Genomic DNA, 19,889 nt, shown 5'->3' with positions numbered 1-19,889 from the left:
GGGTTGTTCGTCATCTCCAGGAATTGGCTAGCCCGGGAGGGGCAGTGCCTCCAGCGTCAGCGAGGCCCCAGATATCCAAGTATCAAATATACACAATAAAGATGGCAGCGCTTTACACAGTGCTTACAAAGGTCGGCTATGAGGTGGAACATGTGACCCAGGCTAAACCAATCAGCACTTTCCATTCCTCCAGCCCAGCAATTGGCTCAGCGACAGACATGTGACCCAGATCTGACCAATTAGAGAGAGGGACTCAGGCTGAGGAAAGCATATAGGGATGGGTCAGGTTGGGGGTCGAAGGCTACTGGAGGTGTGATAGTCCTATTTCCCTTTGTTAGTGGTTTATGGGTGGGTGTATAATTGGGACCAGTTCAATCAGAATTTCAAATAAACAATGAATAATTTTTTTTAAAGTAGAAGTATGTCCCAATTTCAATTCCAGACAGCCTGTATATTTATTTGCTAAATCTGGCAATCCTATGTATAACCCTCTGTGGGCCAAAAAGACATAAAGGGATATTTTAGGGGGGGTGTGGGTAGGACGGCTGGCAGCGATGTTCCAAGAAGTACTTTGACACCTGCTTAAGAGAGAGACGGTGAAGAGTTCTGTCATAGCTTTCTACCCTGGATGAGGATACGATGGCTGGAAATGTGCAGCTGCCTTGAGACTATTAGGTATTAAGTTTGAAGACATGATGAAGATGTTTGAGCAGAAGGATGGAAAGATTCTGGCTCCTTAATTATACCATTGTAAGTCCAGTCCCANCCCCTTTTTGTACTTATTGTTATGTGAGGTCATTCAATGTCTCTCTTCTTAAGCCAGTGGTTCTCAATCTTGCTGCACATCAGAAGCACCTGGGGAAATTTAGAATATGCCGATGCCATACTCCATAGCCATTAAGTCAGAATTTCTGAGGCTAGTACTCAGGCACTGGTGGGTTTTTAAAGCTCTCCAAGTGATTGCTTGTTACTCAAAGTGTGATTCCTGGACCCGATGCATGGGCTTCACCTGGGACGTTCTTACAGCTATCATCCTAGACCTCATGAATTAAAAGCTGCTGTTTAACAAAAAACCCAGGGGATTTGTATGCATATTAAAGTCTGGGAAGCACTGGCTATAGCCATTGTTAATTATTTACTCTTTGCAGCTGAATAAATCTCGATTCACATTCAAACAGTCAGGACTCCCAGGCACTGAGAATCCCAGCACATCAGGGTTCCTTGTTCTCTGAAATAGATACACTGCATTTAGAGATTTGGTATCTTCTGAACAGCGTCCATCTCTCAAACAGGCCATAAACAGCTTTTTGGGCTGATTTTCACCAGAGTAGGAACCACTCCTGAACTTCTGTGTATTAATAGCTTTCTCAACCTTTTAGCCAAGAAACTCCCCTCCTGTGGACGCTGAGGTGGGTCAAATGACCCTGGGGACGCTGACTGTGAGCCAGTGAGGAAGGCCGTCGGCAACATTCTCTCCCTAACACATCTGCTTTCCACTTGGCCAAACATGGCTTGGGTACTGCTCTTGGTCTCCAGGGGATGGCTCCACCCATCAACTCACACACGTGAGACCCACTCATACAATGATTCTGGGGCTGGAATGGAGTTTAGCTGAGTCTCAAGTAGGATCGAGGTACACAAGGTTATGGGCTAAGTTTTTCATCAGATGAAGCTTTGAGTCAAAAGTCAGGGCTGCTGGGCAATGGTAAGCGAGCATGAAGCATTTGAGACAGAGTGGTCTCTGGGTGGAGGGAATTCCCTCCTTTTGAGGAAGATAATGTCTAAGAAGAGATGATGTTTGCCTTGGACAGGGTGGGCTAGGAATAGTCCCCATCCAGCTGAAATCAGCAGACTGGAAGCAATCCCTGTGTTGCAGGTCTCAACACTTAACATTCACCAGTTCCAGACTGATGAAGAGAAAAGTCATCCCCAAATCAGGGTGAAGGTCTTCCAAATATCAGTGGACGCCCTCTGTATTGATTTGCCTTTGCAAATATGTGAACTGGATCTTTAAGATCATTGAATGGGAGCTACGTTCTGGGGAGATAGACACACAAAGGCTCATGTGGACACACACACGTGTGCACTCACACATGCACACATACAAGCACACACTGTCGTCCTCCAAGCCCGGCTTTTCATAGTTGACTCATCATTCAACCAGTAAGTTTGGAAACTTAACATGTTATTAATGTCCCCAAAGAACTCAAGTTTGAAAAAAGGAAAGCAAACAAAGCAGCAAATATACCCAAAGACTAAACCTTACACCCACCCCTCTGCTGTGGCATGTATGTAAGCTTGACCTGCGGAAGACAGATTCTTCGTGTGTAAATGTCCAACAAGCCTGGTACCAGCCAAGCCTGCCATGGTTGCCCTTCGAGCTGCTTATTGGAACACGAAATCACACCCCTGGACGGGCTGTTTTGATGAGTGTTCTCTCCTCCATGATGTAGGACAAGCAAAGCTGGGAGAACCTCTCTTACAAGGTGAGTGGTCTCCAGTCTGTCCTCCCCAGCCCCTTTACATAGGTAATGAATGGCTTTAATTTAATGAAAACCCTCCAGGGGTTCTGTGATGGGTTTCAGAGCTGCAGTAGAAATCCCCTTCACGATTCACTACAAGATGAGAGCGACTCTTGCTGCTCTGGGGAGAGACACCGGTGTCCTCCAGGGAAAGCCCATCCTACCCACTTCTCTGTCCCCAGAGAACTCGCTCAAGAGCAGCCTCCCCTTCTCTGCCCCGAAGGAAGGGAGGGTGGCGCTGTGGGACAGAGGCAGGGGCAGATGGAGGGGGCCGGGGTGGGCATCCCGGCAGGCACAGACGTGCAGATACCCAGATTCAAACGTAAGCTGAATCTTATAAGTAAACTGACGCTCAGAGAAGTAAAGGGTCTTGTGCAAGGTCACAAGGCTGGCAAGTGGCGTTTGGACCCAGGTGAAGCTGTGCTTGGGTTTGGGACTCAAAGCCTTTCTGCTGCACGGGAGTCTTAGGGGTGCCTCAGTCCATGGGGGTTGGGGCAGGGAGGCTGAGGGGTAAGATCTGAATTTTAATGCCTTTTATGTTGGGTCTTAGGTCAGATTTCATGGGGAGAAATGTGTAAAAATTGTGTATGGAAGGGATCTGAGGTGGGTAGGCTTGCCTGAGAAAATGCAGGGATCCCAGTTAAATTTGAATTTCAGATAAACAAGTAACTTTCTTAGTATAACCATATCGCATGTAATATTTGGTACATACATTAAAAAATTATTCTTTGTTTATCTGAAATAAAATTTTTTTTTTCTCTTAGATTTGGCAAATTTGTGTATATGTGTGTGGGGGGGGCCAACAGTTTGGAAAACCACTGTGTTGCCATGCACTGAGTTCCTTCAGACTCACTTCCCCAGACTGAGCCCTGCCTACAATTTTCTGCCCCATCCCTTTATCCCCCACCAAGGAAACACAATATTGGAGGCGGGGCAAATAGACCCACAGGAGAAGGGGACGGTGGGCAGGGCTGAGTCGGGATGTCACTTGATTACTTGATTTTTCCCCCCTCTATTGGCAGTTGAAAAACCGAACATGGTGATGTCTATGTTTTGCCCCGTATCCTTCCTTAGGGAGGAGGGGACGGATCTGGTTTGTGAGTGCCTCTGGGGTACCTATGTGCACACGTATGTGTTTGTATGTGTGCGGTTATGTGTGCAAGCACACGTGTGTGCTCACTGTAGGCAGGGGCTGTGGATCGGGTTTCAGGCGAGGACTTCACTCACCAGCCCAGAGACTCTCAGAGTCCAGTGGGCTGCAAAGCGCCCTCTGGCCACATCTCATTCTCATAATTCACAGCCTACTCCCTGGTCCTCTGGGTCTGAGGCCTCAGCCTGACTTCTCCAGCTTCCTTCCAGGCAGGAGGGGACCCCTGACCCCGTTCAGGAGCTCAGTGTCTACCTGGAAGACTTGAGGGGACTCAGGAGCTCCAATGTCCCCCGGCCTGGGAGTCACTCAGCCACTGAACAGGGGATGTGGGTGGGGCTCCAGTGTGATTCTTGGAACCCCCGGGTCTCCTGACTCCAGCCCCTGCCCGTCTCCAGCCCCGCCGCCTGGGACGGCCTCTCTCCTCTCCTGTCCCTTGTCACCTTGGTGGCACTTCTCTCTGTGAGTGTCCTGGCTGGATAATTGGGCTTTCCAGGCTCCTCATGCCGGTCCTGACTCCCCACCCCCTTGCTGGTTTAACCTCAAGGGGATCTTTCTCTTGCTGGATATAAGCCTCGTTTTTTTCCTTCTGTGTCCTTCTTGGAGGCATTTTGCAGAGAATACCTGACCTATGCCCAGGGACAAAAATCATGGCTGCTGCGTGTATCTTTCCATTAAGAGGCTGAAATACAATCTGAACTGTTTTTTGTCCAAGCACTTTCTGGCTAAGTATGGGATGGAGCCTGGACCAGATGGGATTTTATGAGAGTGGTAAAAGTCAAGCTTTTATTGTGTCTCAATCAAATTGATGTGTAAAGGAGAGATGTTAAAGGTTGGGAACATGTGGCCTGGGATGTGCTGGGACGCTCCGGAGCACCAGGGCACAGAATAGGGACACAGGTGGCTTTAATGGCTCTTGAAACCGGGCCGAAACTTGTTTCCAGAAGAGCAGAAGAGGCTGTCTCCCTCAGAGTGATCGTGATCAAACTCGGCTTCGCAGCAGGGACCGTCGTGCACGGGCTTTATAACAAAATCCCGGCATCATTCACATCGTACACTCTGTGCTTAATTCTGCCCAAGATTTCAGTTAAGCCCAAGCTATCTTGTTGGTAGAAATGCAATTACGTTAGAGAAAAGCTGTTTATATGTCTTGAGATACTATGATTATGAAAAATAGCAACATGAACTCCCATTAAGTCAGAAGAAAGTTAATTGTGTTTCGCGCTGCCTCCCTGGGCCGGTGCACGGGCGTAGACGTGATTTACTCCAGCAATACGATGCCTCTTCAGCAGCTTACACACGTTTTCTCCCTTAATTACAAATAATTGTATAGTGTAATTTATACTAATGCCTGATGCCTAAAACTGCACATTCAGGAGTAAAGAGCTAGTTTGGGAGGTGGGGGAGTTATAAACAGGTGTAATTGCACTCTCCCGGGGCTGGAGACCAGGGAGATGTAATCAGACCTCTTATCATGGAAGTCAGTCGGGCAGCCTCTGGTTAGGACCCTGTTCGAAGAACACCCGTAATCGTCTCACAGTTTGTCACGTTGCTTAACCATGCACTGAGAGTTCTCTTTTGGGAAAGTGGACAAGGAGGATTAAACACCTGGATTTCACCATGTGATGAAACAGACACAGGAACAGCCCGAGCCCACGAGTAATCGAGCATTCGAGGGAGTAACGCAGCCCCGCAGCACAGCAACAAGTCTCTGTGCGTAAGGCAGAGCGTGTGGGTGTCTGCGGGATGACACCTTCTAAAGGGGACAAGCAGGGGCCATTTGAACTAAGTGCAAATCCATGTAGCCTCTTCTGACAGCACACCTTGTTTTACAAATCACCTTCCTGAAAATTCTCGTGGGAGCTAATGAGTTTGCGTGGTGACTTAGTAAAAGCAGAACAGAGCAGCCCCAGGACCAAGGTTGTGATTTCCCCGGGCTTTGCCCTCACTGGCTGGTGACTCCTTAGCGCACCTCTCCAGGCCTCAGTCTTCTCATTGTAAGAATGGGGATAATATAGAGGACACTGCAGGTTGTCACGCAGATTAGGTGAGATGAACGAGGATAAAATGCACGCACGGTGCCTGGCTCAAGGAAGGGGCGTAATGAGCGTTCACGGAATCAGAATCGGAAACACTGTCACGGGCCCTGGGAGAGATTCCTCCATGGTTTGCAAAACCGAACTGAAAATCCAGGGCAGTTGGTCCTCATGAATCTAATTCCCCACCATCAACCTGGAAGGTTCCCGTGTGGATAATCAGGAATGTCTCTTGGCAGTGCGTTCACTCTGCTTCATAAGGAATCATGAGCGGGGCTATAGGAGCTCTTGGGGTTGTCTGCTTGGAGAACACGTGGATTGAGGGCTTGTTTCTTTGCCTTGAATGGGGACCACACTGCATGGGCCATTAACAGACACCACTGAGGACGGATGGCCACAGTCTGTCTGCATCTGCCTGGGTGCAGACAGCTGCAGAGACCCCCCCGCAAACAAGCACCGCTCTTGGGGTGTCCACAGCAGGGTGCTGGTCCCGCAGGCATTTCAGAGCATGAAGCCAGGCCTCCCCCCGGGGGGAGAAATTGAGAGAGAAACCATGTGAGCTGCTTTGGGAGAGCTGTATTGCGAAGCCTGGCATGACATCAGTGACCCTGTGCCTTGGAGCTGCTTGCATGCCGCCAAGGAAGGGGTTTTGATGCAAATTAGCAGAGCACGCAGCAGCCTTGCACATCTTTGGTGAGATGCTCATTTATTCATTCGTGTAATAAATGTTTAGCAAGTTTGTGAAGTACCAGGCCATAGCGAACATTGGTGTATAGTGTACATTGGTGTCTAGGATATGCATTGGTATATAGGATAGGGTTGCCAGATAAAATACAGGACACACAGTTAAATTGCAACTTTAGATATATAATGATCATATATAGCACATACATATAAGTATGTCCTATGCTAAACCTGGCAACCCTATCCTGCTCCCAGGGGACCAGGTCACAGTTTGTCAACCTCAGCACTATTCACATTTGGGGCTGGATAATTTTTTGTATGGGGCTGTTCCATGCATTGTAGAATGTTTACTAGCATCCCCGGCTTCTACACGCTAGATGCTTGTAGTGACATCCCCCCAGTTGTGAACTGAGTATGACTCTAGATATTGACAAATGTTTCCCAAGGGATACAGTTATCTCTGGCTGAGAGCCCCCGGGTTAAAGTCTAGTAGGTAAAACGGATATAACAAGCGAGCATGACAACTACCAGTTGCTTACCCAATATCTAGTCCCTCTCTTCCTTGCTAATAGAAATCTTTGGGGATTCATGTCACACTTTCAAAAACTCTGAGACTCCAGCTGCAATGGAATGGCTATGGTAAATCCCCAAAGGGAGTGACTTTCCAAACATGGGAAATAAGAACAAGAAGGCTCGGAGGGGAAGGACGCAAGATTGGCAGAGCGCCAACTGCAAGGTTGATGGGCTGTGGTCAGGCAGGTGTTGCGATTTTGCAGAAAGGAACTTTCTTGTGCTTTGGGTCAGTCTCTGATCTTACATCCTGTTCTCAGAATCATTCACTCAATGAAGGAATTTATGGGGAGTAGGTTTGTTTCTTGGGATCTGGGAACATGGAAGTGAGCTTAGAGTAGAACATTTTGTCATCTTCTTCCCCCTGGCAGAGTGATCTAATTGCAGACGGGTGGTTGGAGACTCGCCCACGGTCCTAGAGGGAGCAAATGGAAGGGCTGGTGGGTTGACCAGCCATCACGTTCCAGAGTCAGGCTCCTCCCGACGATTTCATCCTGCCGATGAAAGGCAGAGGGTCAATTATGCATAGTACCCATTTTACAGATGGAAAAACAGAGGCACACAAAGGTTAGCAATTTCTAAGCTTGAAAGTGGCCGAGCCAGGACCCAGCCCAGCCTGTGGGCTCAGTCCCACACTGTAACCACCTGGCTCTGGGCCCATGGTAATGAGCCCTTTGAAAAAAGGTGAGTCACTTACCTTGGACATGCCTCAGTTTCCTCATTTGCCAAGTCGGGCTCTGGTAATCCTGCCCTACTGACTCACAAGGCGTGGTGAGAGAAGGGATCAGGGCCAAGGCTCCCAGAAACTTCCATCAGGGAGGCACCCTGGCCTGGGAGGAAGCTGGTCTTGGCCAGCTCCGCCCTAGCACCCTGAGAGCCCGTGGCCGTTCACGTCCCCTCGGCACCTGTGTTTCCCCACCTGGGGCGTGGGTGACATGGGATGACACCTCAAACTCATCGAGCTTCACATGTCCCTGACTGTCCGGCTCTGTCCTGACGGACACCAGGGCCGCCCAGGCTGACCATCCAGGAACTGGGCCACTGGAGATGGCACAGCCTGCAGTCTCAGACTCATTCTAGGAAAGTGCACTCAGGGCCAAGCTTGGCTCAGGCTCCGCAGTGATCCCTGTGGCCAGATGACCGTGTGGAGATCTTTTGTGCTGAGAGACACCAAGCCCAGTGGAACTCGGGCTCGTACAGGGTCGTCCTGAGGGACACCGGACAAGGCATCCAGCCCCTGGTTCGGGCTCCAGGCCAGCTTCTGTTGGTCTCCCCGCGTTCTCCTTTGAGGCAGCAGGCTCAGAACAGAATCATTCACGCGTTCAGTTCATTCATTCAGTGACTGTTTACAGAGCAACTCCTGTGTGCCAGGTGCTGTTCTAGGCACCGAGGCTGCAGCTGTGAATGGAGCAGACCAAAGCCTGGTTCTCAGGGAGCTGACCTTCCAGCAGAGGGGGAGGGGGTAGTGAACATTAAGGCACCCCCCCCCGAGTACAATCACATAGACGTACATGCATGTATGTGTGCACACAGGCATGCAAATACATGTACACACACATACATATACATATATAACTGTGTTATTCTAGGCATTAAAGATGTTATAAAAATCAGACAATCAAGCAGGGTATTGGGATAGAGAGTTCTGGAGGGCTACTTTAGATTGGAGGGCTTGAAAGTCCTCTCTGAGATGTGCCAATTGAGCAGAGGCCTGAATGAATTAAGGACATCTGGCATGTGCCCTTAATATCTGGAGGAAAAATGTTCCAGACAGGGGGAATAGCATGTGCAAAGGCCCTGTGGTGGAAGTGTGCTTGGCATGTACTAAAAAAGAATACTGCTAGGACCAGGCCAGTGGGATGAGTAGGGGCAAGAATGGTCAGAATTATGTAGGAGCTGCCAGTCATGACACTAGGGTGACTAACCCTCTTGATTTGCCTGGATTAGGGGTTTTCTGGGGCAGAGGAATTTCAGTACTAAGCCTGGAAAAGCCCCAGGCAAACCGGGACAAGTTGTTCACCTCAATTAACACAGAGATTTGGATCATATTCTGAAATAGGACGAGACTGAAGAGTTTAGGATGGAGGATTTGATAATGGGTCTTTCTAGCTAGGGGTGGGGATACATTGAACAGAGACCAAGCGTGGAAGCTGGGGTCAGTGGGAGGTGCCTGCAGTCATTCAGCAAGAGATGACAGATGTTTGCAGCCTGGTGTTTGTGGTGGACTTGGCTGATCTGCGGAATAGTAGAGTTGCTGTTCCCTGTGATGGGGAAGACGGTGTGTAGGGCAGATTCTGGGGGAGACCAGGATTTCAGACACCTGCAGTCATGTTTCAGGCTCCTGCTGCTGAGAGCTGTCCGCGCCCTTGGTTCCCGTGGCCTCTTTGCATCCTGGCACGTCCACTCTGGCTTTATGTGACCATCACGCCCCTTCCTGAAATCCCATCTCTAAGGATGCCTGGGGGGGGTCTACTCTTCTCTTGGGAAGGCCCAGCCTGGATCCTGCTGATTGAAGTGTATTCCTGAAAAGGATGAGCAGCCTTCAGTTAACAAGAGGATGAATTGTTGACAATCTCACGGGGGCTCTGAGTCCCCTGGGCCCTTTGTAGATATTTATCTTGTCAGCCACCTGCCCAGATGGGTTTGTTGGAATGTGCTACATCTGTTAAAGGGATATTCGCTGGAAGGAAGTTCCTGAGTCTTCAGATGTTATCACCTGGAAAAAAAGAGGAAGGAGCTTTTAAGGATATGAAGTTTATTACAGTAAAACATCTTAATATCCACTGCTATTGACATCAGAATATTGCCATACCATTTGAAAGAGCAGTTTATGGGACAATGATATGTTTCTTTAAAAACAAAACCAAAAAAACTCATTTGCCTAGCTTCTAAAGTGAAAAGAAACATGGAGATGTTGGGCTTCTAATGATTCTTTCATTTGTGCAATGAAATCTACAAAACACCTAGTGAGTGCAGGGCCCTGGGCCCAGGAGAGAGATGGTTCAGGTCTTATTCCCAGAGGGCACATGGCTGGTGGGGCACGTGAACAGGGGCCTAAGTTGTACATTGGGTGCAGTGGGTTAGTGCAGTGAGAAAGGTCCCAAGGTTCAGGGGCTGTTGCTGGGTGCTGGGGAGCCAGAGAAGGCTTTTGGGAGGATGGCGTATCAATTGGCTTGCTTTTGCCGGCACGTCACCGAAAGCCCTCAGGAGTGTGACTCCTGTGGTGAGGGAATGTGTTGTCTCCTATGACAAAAACGAGCTCTCAAGGGGACCTCAGCGTGGATGGATTCAGCAGCTGGACAGCGTCCCCAGGGCTCCCAGATGGCTTGGCCCCCTCCCAGTTGCAGGGAACCAGGTGCTGGAGGAAGTAATCATGAGGACGTGATCACCAGTTGACTTAAGAACTGGAACTGGTGGTCGGAGGCTGCTCACCCCTCCCTGTCTCTGGGATGTGCACTCTGCTTGCCTTCCCCATGCTAGACGCCGCCCACAGACTCGGCCCTGAGACAGTGAGGCAGTGTTGAGACCATCTGGGCAGTCGGTGACTCTGCCCAGGGAAGGCCTCTATGCAAACTTTTAAGAGCGTAAAGGGACCCGTTTCAGATTTCACCTGGGAAACAGGACGTTGAGAACTGGCAGCAGGCCAAGCACCTGGGAGGCTCCTCTCAGCTCAGGTTTTGTGGCAGCCCTGGAACCCCAGTCGTGCATCCCCTCCCAGCAGCACCCCGGCCTCCCTAGGGTCTCTCACAGTGCCCCCCTTTCTCTGGGCTGCAGAACATCCCCTCGTGAATTCCCCCCCAGATTCTCCTTCCAGACGTCCCTCTTCTCTCAGAGGAGATGACTCTCCTCGCTGACTCGTGGACGTTTCCAGAACTCTCTTTGAAACGACTCGGCTCCCACACCTCCAGCTTTAGGACTTCAGCCAAAATGCCAAGTCCCTCAGAAAAGCCTTGGTTGATGCCATTGCACTGGATTCCCTGCCTCAGAAGGGTGGGACTTGTCCCTGGAAAAAGCAGTACTGGTGCCTGGGGCTGTCACCGAGGCCCCTCCTCCTCCAGCAAGGGCACAGTCCACGTGCGGCCGGCGGTCCATGGTGCGGCCTGGACTCGGGCTCTGCGGTCCTGTGGTCACGGGCCTGGGAGTGTGGACCCCGCCCCACCTGACTCAGTGCCTCTGGGACATGTGACTCCTGACGGGGCCGTGTGACTGCATCCAGGAGAGGGGTGACCGAGGTAATGCACAGGAGCTCTCAGACCCCCATCCCCGCCGGCAGGAAGGGCCCTGTGTCAGCCCACGGTCCTTGGCAGGTCACCAGTTGGGGTCACAGACAGATCAAGTCGAGAGACTGTCCTGGAATCAGGGCTTTGGGCTGAGAAGAGAGATTTCTGTAGGAACGCTGTGAGATTTAGCCTATAATGGCAACTTTGCTTCCAATGGCTCTCAAGGGACGAGCCATGAAAGGTTGACTGTCCTTACACCGAGAGCAGAAGGGGCCGTGGGGAGGAGCGGTGGCCTCACTCCCTGAGAGGCGCCCACTCCGCCAGCTGCCGTCATGCGGCTGGACGGGGACGTGCGCTCCGGAGCTCTGGGCTCAGGGCCCACTGCCTTTTCTCCTTCTGCTTCTTAATTAAAAAAAATATATCCCAATGCCTCCATTACTGCAGATGCCCTGACACTCTGCTGTGGGCTAATCTTTCCGAAAAAGCATTGATGTTTTCAAGGTTTTTGTCTTCTAAGTATCCTTTCTTTTATCTTGAGACCAGGAGGAACCGTATGCTCTCACTCGGTGCTGGAAAACACATCCCTTGTTCATTCTTAAATCTCTCCTCCTTCTCTCCCTTTTTGGCTCAATGTCTAGATTTGTGTTCATTTGCTCTTTCAGGGATAGCAGATGCTTAACTACCTACAGGCTGTGAACGCCAGGTGATACTGGTATTAGGATTGTCCATTATAACAAAGGCACGCTGCCCCCCTCCCCGGCCTGGGCCACTGTGACTCCTCATTTGTCCCATGAATATTACTGAACACGTACTCGGTGCTGGAGATGCAGTGGTGACCAGACTGCCAAGGTCCCTGTTCTCCTGAAACTTACATTCAAAAGGGGGCGACAGAGAGTAAATGTGTAAATGAAAAAAATGCAGGGTGATGTCCACCCATGAAGAACTTTACGAAGGAAAGGAACGTGGGGCGCCTGGGTGGCTCAGTCGTTAGGCGTCTGCCTTTGTCTCAGGGCGTGATCCCAGGGTCCTGGGATGGAGCCCTGCATCGAGCTCCTCCGCTGGGAGCTTGCTTCTTTCCTCCCATTTGGACTGGGGAGCTGGGAGGCTTTTGAAGGACGGACCATCTAATGTGGAGGAGGCAGCTGAGGGCAGGCACATTTAGGGAAGGTCACTCTTGTAGAGGTGCCTGGAGGGGGACAAGCTTGAGGGATGTGGGACACAGCAGTGTTGGGCAGGGTGGCAGGCATGAGGGGCAGCGTGGGCAGATATGGGACCTGAGAGGAGCAGGATGTGACCCATCCGTCCCCACGAGAGGCCCACTAGACGGTTTTCCACAGAGAGGTGCCGTGACAGGTCCAGGAAGGGTTGCTCGTGGGCAAGAGGCAGGGCAGAGAGGCCAGGACGAGGCTGGGCCAGCGTCCAGATCAGCCGGTGCTGGGAAGGTGGAATGAGGCAGCACGTGCTCTGCAAACTGTGGAGTGCCACCCATCTGAGGGACGCGGGCTGGCACCTGCCATGGGCTCAGTGACATATCTCAGGCTGCTGGTGCTGACGAGGCAGATGACCTCAGAGCATTCTTCTCAGCCTGTGTTTCTGCAGGGAAAGCTCTGACCCTGGCGACGAAATTGTTCCCAGCATAAAAACACATGGCGCTGACAAGGTCAGAAATGAAGGTCACCAGAGTGTAGTCACATGCATTCCTGATGGTGGTGATGGTGATGATGATGGTGATGATGGAGATGATGATGGTGATGGTGATGATGGTGATGATGGTGATGATGGTGATGGTGATGATGGTGATGATGATGGTGATGATGATGGTGATGATGATGGTGATGGTGATGATGGTGACAATGGTGACGATGGTGATGGTGATGATGGTGATGATGATGGTGATGATGGTGATGATGGTGATGATGGTGATGATGGTGATGATGGTGATGATGGTGATGATGGTGATGATGGTGATGGTGATGATGGTGATGATGGTGATGATGGTGATGATGGTGATGATGGTGATGATGGTGATGATGGTGATGATGGTGATGATGGTGATGATGGTGATGATGGTGATGATGGTGATGATGGTGATGATGGTGATGATGGTGATGATGGTGATGATGGTGATGATGGTGATGATGGTGATGATGGTGATGATGGTGATGATGGTGATGGTGATGATGATGGTGATGATGGTGATGATGGTGATGATGGTGATGATGGTGATGATGATGGTGATGATGATGATGGTGATGATGATGGTGATGATGGTGATGATGATGGTGATGATGGTGATGATGGTGATGATGGTAATGGTGTCTAACATTTCAAACCCTTGTGTCCTGTGGGCTGACTCTGCTGAGCACTTTCTGATACTTTCTGCTTTCATCTGTCCAACGGTCCCATGCACCAGGGACTGTCATTATCCTTGTTTTACAGATGAGGAAACCGAGGCAGGGACAGCATAAAAAGCTTGCCAAGGTCACACAGCTACCAAGCTGTGAGCTAGGATTCGAGCTCGGAGAATCTGTCTCCAGGACTGTGTCTCAGGAGGCTAACAGGATGTCCTGTCTACCTGCACAGGTAACCACGCATGAACCGTTTCACTCTGTGACTTTCTTAGGTGAAATTTCTTAGCATTCCGACATCCAGCTTCCAAAAATGCAAAATGAAAATACTTCATCCAGGTGTTTCCTCTTTTCCAGACTTCATCCTTCCCCCGTGACCTCCCAGTCTCTGCTCTAGACTCTGAGCTATGCCCCCTGCTAAGACGGACAAAGCCCCATTTCCCAAGAGCCTGAGAAGAAGGGCTGGAGAATTGGCAGATGGGGGGGGGGTGTCTGAGTGTCCACCTGCAGGTGAGAAAGAGCAGGGTCTGTAGTTTGACGCCCTGAGATGGACTCTGGTCAAGTTCATGCTACACATGGGGATCCACCTGCAGCGGGAAAATGAGGGGCTTTGAGCCATAATTCCTGGATGGAGAGATTTCTCCTCTCTCACGTGAGACCATAAACCCGAGATTACAGCAAAAATGGCCCTTCCCAGGGGGCCGGACTGCAGCTGAACGTGAGCCAGACGTTCTGCTCCGTGGAGCCAGATCTGCCCGCAGCTGGGCTGGAACAGCCATCCAAGGCCTGTCCCTGACCCGCTCACCAGAAATGCATGCCAGTGACCCGAGGAGCTTGGCGGCCATTCAACCCATGAGTAATAAAGATGGAAACACGATTTCCAGGGATCAGGAGAGTGAACACTCACAACACGCGAAGCCTGCAGTTTGCTGTTCTTTGCTGCACAGAATCCTGCTGTTTGGACATGGTGGGTTGCTGGTGCAGTGTGTGCACGGTGCGTCTACACAGCATGGCAAGCCCTGCTGCCCACGTGGGGCCCGGCAGTGGCACCCCGAGACTGAACTTGCAGGAGAGCTGCGTCCTCCTTGAAGTTCTGAGGAGTTTCTAACTGTGGACTCCTCCTGCTCCCCGTTCGTGACGTCCTACGTCCCAGCTCAGACCCTCCAAAGCTCAGGTCCTGTGCTGAGATTTTGCCGGCTTTGGGCTTATTAACACGTGATGGTCTGAGGGGTCCTTGCACACAGGGGCAGGGTGGGCGGGGACAGGGGTGATGTCCTTGGTCTGCTCCTGGTTCTTAAGAGGCTAGGCATCAGTGTTCTCCTACTGGCACCAGAGCTAAAAATGGCTTTATTTCCCCAAACACAGCTGCACCTGTGGAGGCGAGAACACAAGGCAGCCTATTTTCAGCAGGTGACAGACTGCACACACACGTACACACACACGCACACACACGGGAGCTATAATTAGCCTCTTGCTCAAAGGGTGGAGTTTCCAGCCCAACGTAGGGTGACTGCCTTGGGGGTCCCCTCGCCTCGGCATCTGTCTCTGGTGTCTGGTGTGGGAAGGAACAGCTTGCACCAGGGAAGGCCCTGGGGTTCCCCGGGAGTCCCGGCAAGGGAGCAGACACCTTTGAGGGTATTGTTCCCCATCATCACTCACTGCCTCTCTCCTCCTGGCCTGTGTGTTTGCAGAAGGCTCGATCCAGTGCCCGGATGTAAGTGCTGTCCCCCTACGGGGATGACCTGGTCAGGCCAGGGCGATAAACATACCCTGTCACGTTGATGCCAGGCTTGTAGGTCACCTGTCCCCACTCATGGCTGCCCTGCTGGGGGATAGGGCAGGGTTTGCTGAGCTGTGGCAGAGACGATCCTTCTCCATGTCCTTCGTAGTAGCAGGGAAGCTGGCTGCCTGGAATAAAGACTTCATCTCCAGTGTGACCAAAAGGTGGCAGGTGGGAGGCGGTCCCTGTCCTCTTTCTCTTTCCATTGGCTGGGAGAGAACAGGAGCGCAGGTTGATATGGTAGAAGGACCCTCGGTTTCCCTAGTTGTGCAGTTGATAGGTAATTGTGCCTGCCTCCTCTGGTTTCTATAAATTGGGGATGTTCTCAATTGCCAAAGGACAAACCCCCATAGGCCAGGGCAAAAAGGAATTTACTGGCTCAGGCAAATGGAAGTTTACAGAAAGAGCGGCTCAGGCACTGACTTAGGAAGAAGTGAGAACCAAAGGGAGGAGCTCTTTAACAAGAGAAACATCTACTCCATCCAGGCTTCCAAATAATCGTCTCTCGCTTTTGCGGCGGGTGCAGGTGGTCCCACTGGTGATGGCTGCACCGCCAGGGACAGGCTCCACGTCGGCCAAGCTCAAGGCACACGAGGGACTGGCGGGGGACACACAGCACGGTCAGAACACCCTGGCTGTGGAAACTCACGGAATGCGGGAAGGACTCCCTGTCTGTCTGTCCTGGGCCCGGCCTAGGTGCAACAGACCCGCGCCAGCTGTTTTCCCAGTAAGGTTGTTGGGAGCACGCACAGTGCTGGCTTGTGAGGCCGCAGCATCTGGGTGTAAGCTGGGCTGCGGGCTGGAGGCTGTGCTCGAGTCCCGCATCCGTCTACAAGGTCTCCGTGATTCGGGGCTGACGTCTGCATGGCCCCTCCACCCCGCCACTTGCCGCCTCTGCACCCTAACTCCTCTCTGCACCTGTCAGGCTCTTCTGGCTCCTGTGGGAGTCCCACCTACGCACAGGGCTCCTCCTCCTCCTGGTCCCTCCTCCCCCAGGTTCCCGCCAGAGGCTGCTGGGACGGTCCCATTTTACTGGGGACTCCGCAGCAGCACAGACGCAGGTGATGTGGGTGATTTTCTGGATGCCCCGTCCCTTGGCCATGTCCGCCAACTCCAGCACCAGGAGGTGCTGCTTAGCGACCCCCAAAATCTCCTCTACCTGCTCCCCCAACTCTGCTCATCACCCCCCTATAGTTTCCCAGCCACTGCTTTGCAGTCTTCCTCCAGCCCGGGGAGCACACTGTCCACCTAAGTGGCTTTTCTAGATCACATCCTGCGCTAGAAAAGTTCCTCTCCTCTGAGCCGCTCTCCTCCCAGCAGGTGAAAGGGGTTTCCTCCGCACTCCCCTCCTAGTCATGATTGAGGCTGCTTCCTGACTGTCTGCTTGAGGCCAGGGTCGGGCCTGCGCCTTTCCCGCAGGAGCTCACTTCTCTGCACAAGGGGGGCCTGTTTCCCCATTTCACAGACGAGAAAGCCGAAGCTGGGGCCGGAGAAGGGGTTTGATGGGGGGTTGGGGTTTTCGGGGCTCTATCTCACCCCAGCGCCAAAGCTTGTCCCCGTTGCTCAGGGTTACCCAGTTTAAATAATTGGAAGGCTACCATCTGGGCTTTCCCACACCCACACACCTGCGGGACCTCCCTTTACTCCAGGGGTGGGCACGTGTTTCCTGCGAAGTTCCAGACAGCAGCTCGTCCAGGTTCTAGGGGAACCTGGTTTCTGTGGCAGATCTCCACGTGGGCCACCGTGCGGCCAGAGCCGCTCAGCCAGAGAGCATATGAATGAATCCATGTGCCAGCAATACTGATTTACAAAAGCCGGAAATCAGCTTTTGGGGCGGCATTTGCTGACCCCATTCATGCAATATTTTTCTTTAAATAAACACCTTTTTGTTTTCACTAAAAAACTTTCACTTGGAAGAGAACTATGTCAGCAGAGCAGTGCGTCTTGCTGGAAAAGGATGGTAACCATAGAAATAAGAACAGCAAGTCTGAACAGAGGGGCTGCCTTCTGCTCCGAGCCCCAGCCTGTTCTCTCTTTGTTCCCAAGGATGACAGGCAAGGCCCTGGGAGGGGCTGAAGGCGTATCAGCCGCGAATCACGATGCTGTCTTTGAGGTCATCGGAAGAAGTGGAGAAGAATCTGTCCAGGATGTAATGTTCCTTACCGCCATGTCCATGTGTCTTGTGAAATGATGTCACACACTGCGAGGGAGGCTCTGAGGTCAGAGGAGGCAGGTGGCAGGCGTGTGAGCTGCACTCCTGATGCAGCCGTGGGGTGGGGACCCCAGGCAGGCAGCGGGCTCTGGGGGTGGGGACACAGACTCATAGGACGGGGGACAGTGGCTTCCCCTCAGGGCAGACGAGCTCCCAGGCGCCGGCTGAAGGAGGCCACTTGCGCTTAAAGTGTCAGAGAAAGCCCACTGCAACATCAGGGAGAGAGTCACCTCAATCCCCTGCATTCCGGTTCCTTTTTCCCTCATTCCTCCACTTTATCTTTCTTGCTCTTCTCACGTTCTCCGTGTAGATTTGCACACATACACGTGTGCACACACACATTTTTGCCTCTCTTAAAGACGCCACGTCTTCTGGTTGTCTTTTATTTCAGACAACCACTTCCTCATCCTCCCCACCGTAAACAGCTGAGCAAAGGATTCATTTAGATTTTCTGCAACGTCAGGGCCGCTCCTGTGAAATCGCTCCCACCCTCCCTTGGAAGCCCCGCTAACTGCGTCTGTTGACCCCCTGCTCCTTCTGTCACTGTCCAATGCCTCGTGTGTCTCTTGGCACCGGGCAATCCTAATTCTCTTGGGAGCTTTAGGTGTCCTTATCATCGTTCCACACTCCCAACCTCATCCTCACCCGGTCCCCGTCCTCCGCTCTGCTCGGAGCCTCCCACCTCCCAGCAGCCCTTGCCCTACCTCCCTGTTCTGCCTGCACGTCCCTGCTCTCGGACTTTCCTGTTTTCTACTCCTATTAAAAGCCTCATTTTACTCTGTCTTGCCTTTTAATTTTAATTAATTAATTAATTTTTAAAAAGATTTTATTCATTTATTTGACAGAGAGAGAGAGAGAGAGCTCAAGCAGGGGGAGTGGGAGAGGGAGAAACAGGTTCCCCGTTGAGCAAGGAGCCCAACGTGGGGCTCGATCACAAGACCCTGGGATCATGACCTGAGCTGAAGGCAGCCGCTTCACCCGCTGAGCCTCCCAGATGCCCCATGTCTTGCCTTTTTATTAATTTTTTAATTTTTTTAAAAAATTTTAATGCCTTGCCTTTTTAAAGCCGAACCAGATGATGTGCATTCTGCCCTTACGAAAAGCCCTTACTTGAAGCTTTCCGCACGGCGAGAGAGCAGGGAGGCCCGCAGATTACCACGTCCTTCGGGGTATTACAGACAGCCTTAAATCTACCAAATCAATTTATGATTTTTCTATTGCAACAGTCCTCCCCTAACTTCAGGCATCCCTGAGCTACCTTTGTGACTGCTATTTGTATTCACTACTTTTAATATTATGAAAATGTTTCTTTTGAATCGGTTTACTTGAAAAAAAAAAACCCGTTTATTCATCATAGGCAATTGTATCAGTGAAGTTATGGATTCGACGTGCTACCTTTTTTCTAATACACATCTAATAGTCTTGTACTATTAAAATAAACAATGGTCATATTCTAAGGGCCCCAAATCATCTTTGTGGGGACCCTACCATAGATGCAGAAACCATGTGATGGAACTTAGCAGCTTTTCTATCTGGAAGGTGATGGGGATTGTCGTTTTCAAACTTCTGTTTAGCCTCCAAATTCTTACTCTTAAAGAGAATCTTAGGTTGAGTTCCAAATTGGGAAACCACTGTAGGGGAGCTGCTGGCCTCGGAGGGGGAGCTGGGAGGAAGCCGGCCTCTCTTCTCCCCTGGCCACGTGGCCACCCCCAGGGCCCTGCTTGGATGCTAAGGCTGAAAGGGACCCAGTCGAACATGCTGGTGCCCAGCGTAGGGTGGACTCTAGAAGCTGTGGGTTGGGGGTGTGCCTGAGTGAGTGGGGCCTTGTGTCAGGAGCAGCACAAGCTCCAGCCCAGGTGAGTGTGTGTTGAGCACGGTGGGCAGACACTCAGCCTCCGCGTCCCCCTCTGTCCTGCATGCTTCCTGGGCCGCAGAAGCCCCAAAGCTACCGCCTGTATCTCCCAGGCTCACGTAGACGGTGGCTGTGAGGTGGGGGCGTCCTCTGCTCCTCATGCTGGGTCTCTGGCTGATGCATCCATGTCCTGACTGTTCGGTCTTCAGGATGATAGAAAGTTCTGAAAGTGTGTCCTAGATTCGGGCAGCCGTGAAATGCACGCCTATCCCAGATTTCAGCAAGACAGTTCTTGAGATGTTGCCAGCCAAGTGACGAAGATTAAGTTTTTTATGTCAGTAACACATAAGTGTGACCGTGTCTGAAGAAGCAGGGGCTGAAGGCCTGCTTTCCTCCCCAGGGGCTGACGGTGTGACTCCTTAAGTGAGGTAATGAATTTCAGAGTCAGGGACCTTGGGGCCCCTGCAGGGGGTGGGTCAGGGTGTTGGTGACCCCCCCTCCGGCTCAGGGCAGACCTT

Source organism: Ursus maritimus, unplaced genomic scaffold, assembly GCF_017311325.1.
Source record: "Ursus maritimus isolate PB19 unplaced genomic scaffold, ASM1731132v1 scaffold_22, whole genome shotgun sequence".
Taxonomy (NCBI): Eukaryota; Metazoa; Chordata; class Mammalia; order Carnivora; family Ursidae; genus Ursus; species Ursus maritimus.
The sequence above is the reverse complement of the archived record's forward strand: the minus strand, read 5'-3'. Positions refer to the sequence as shown.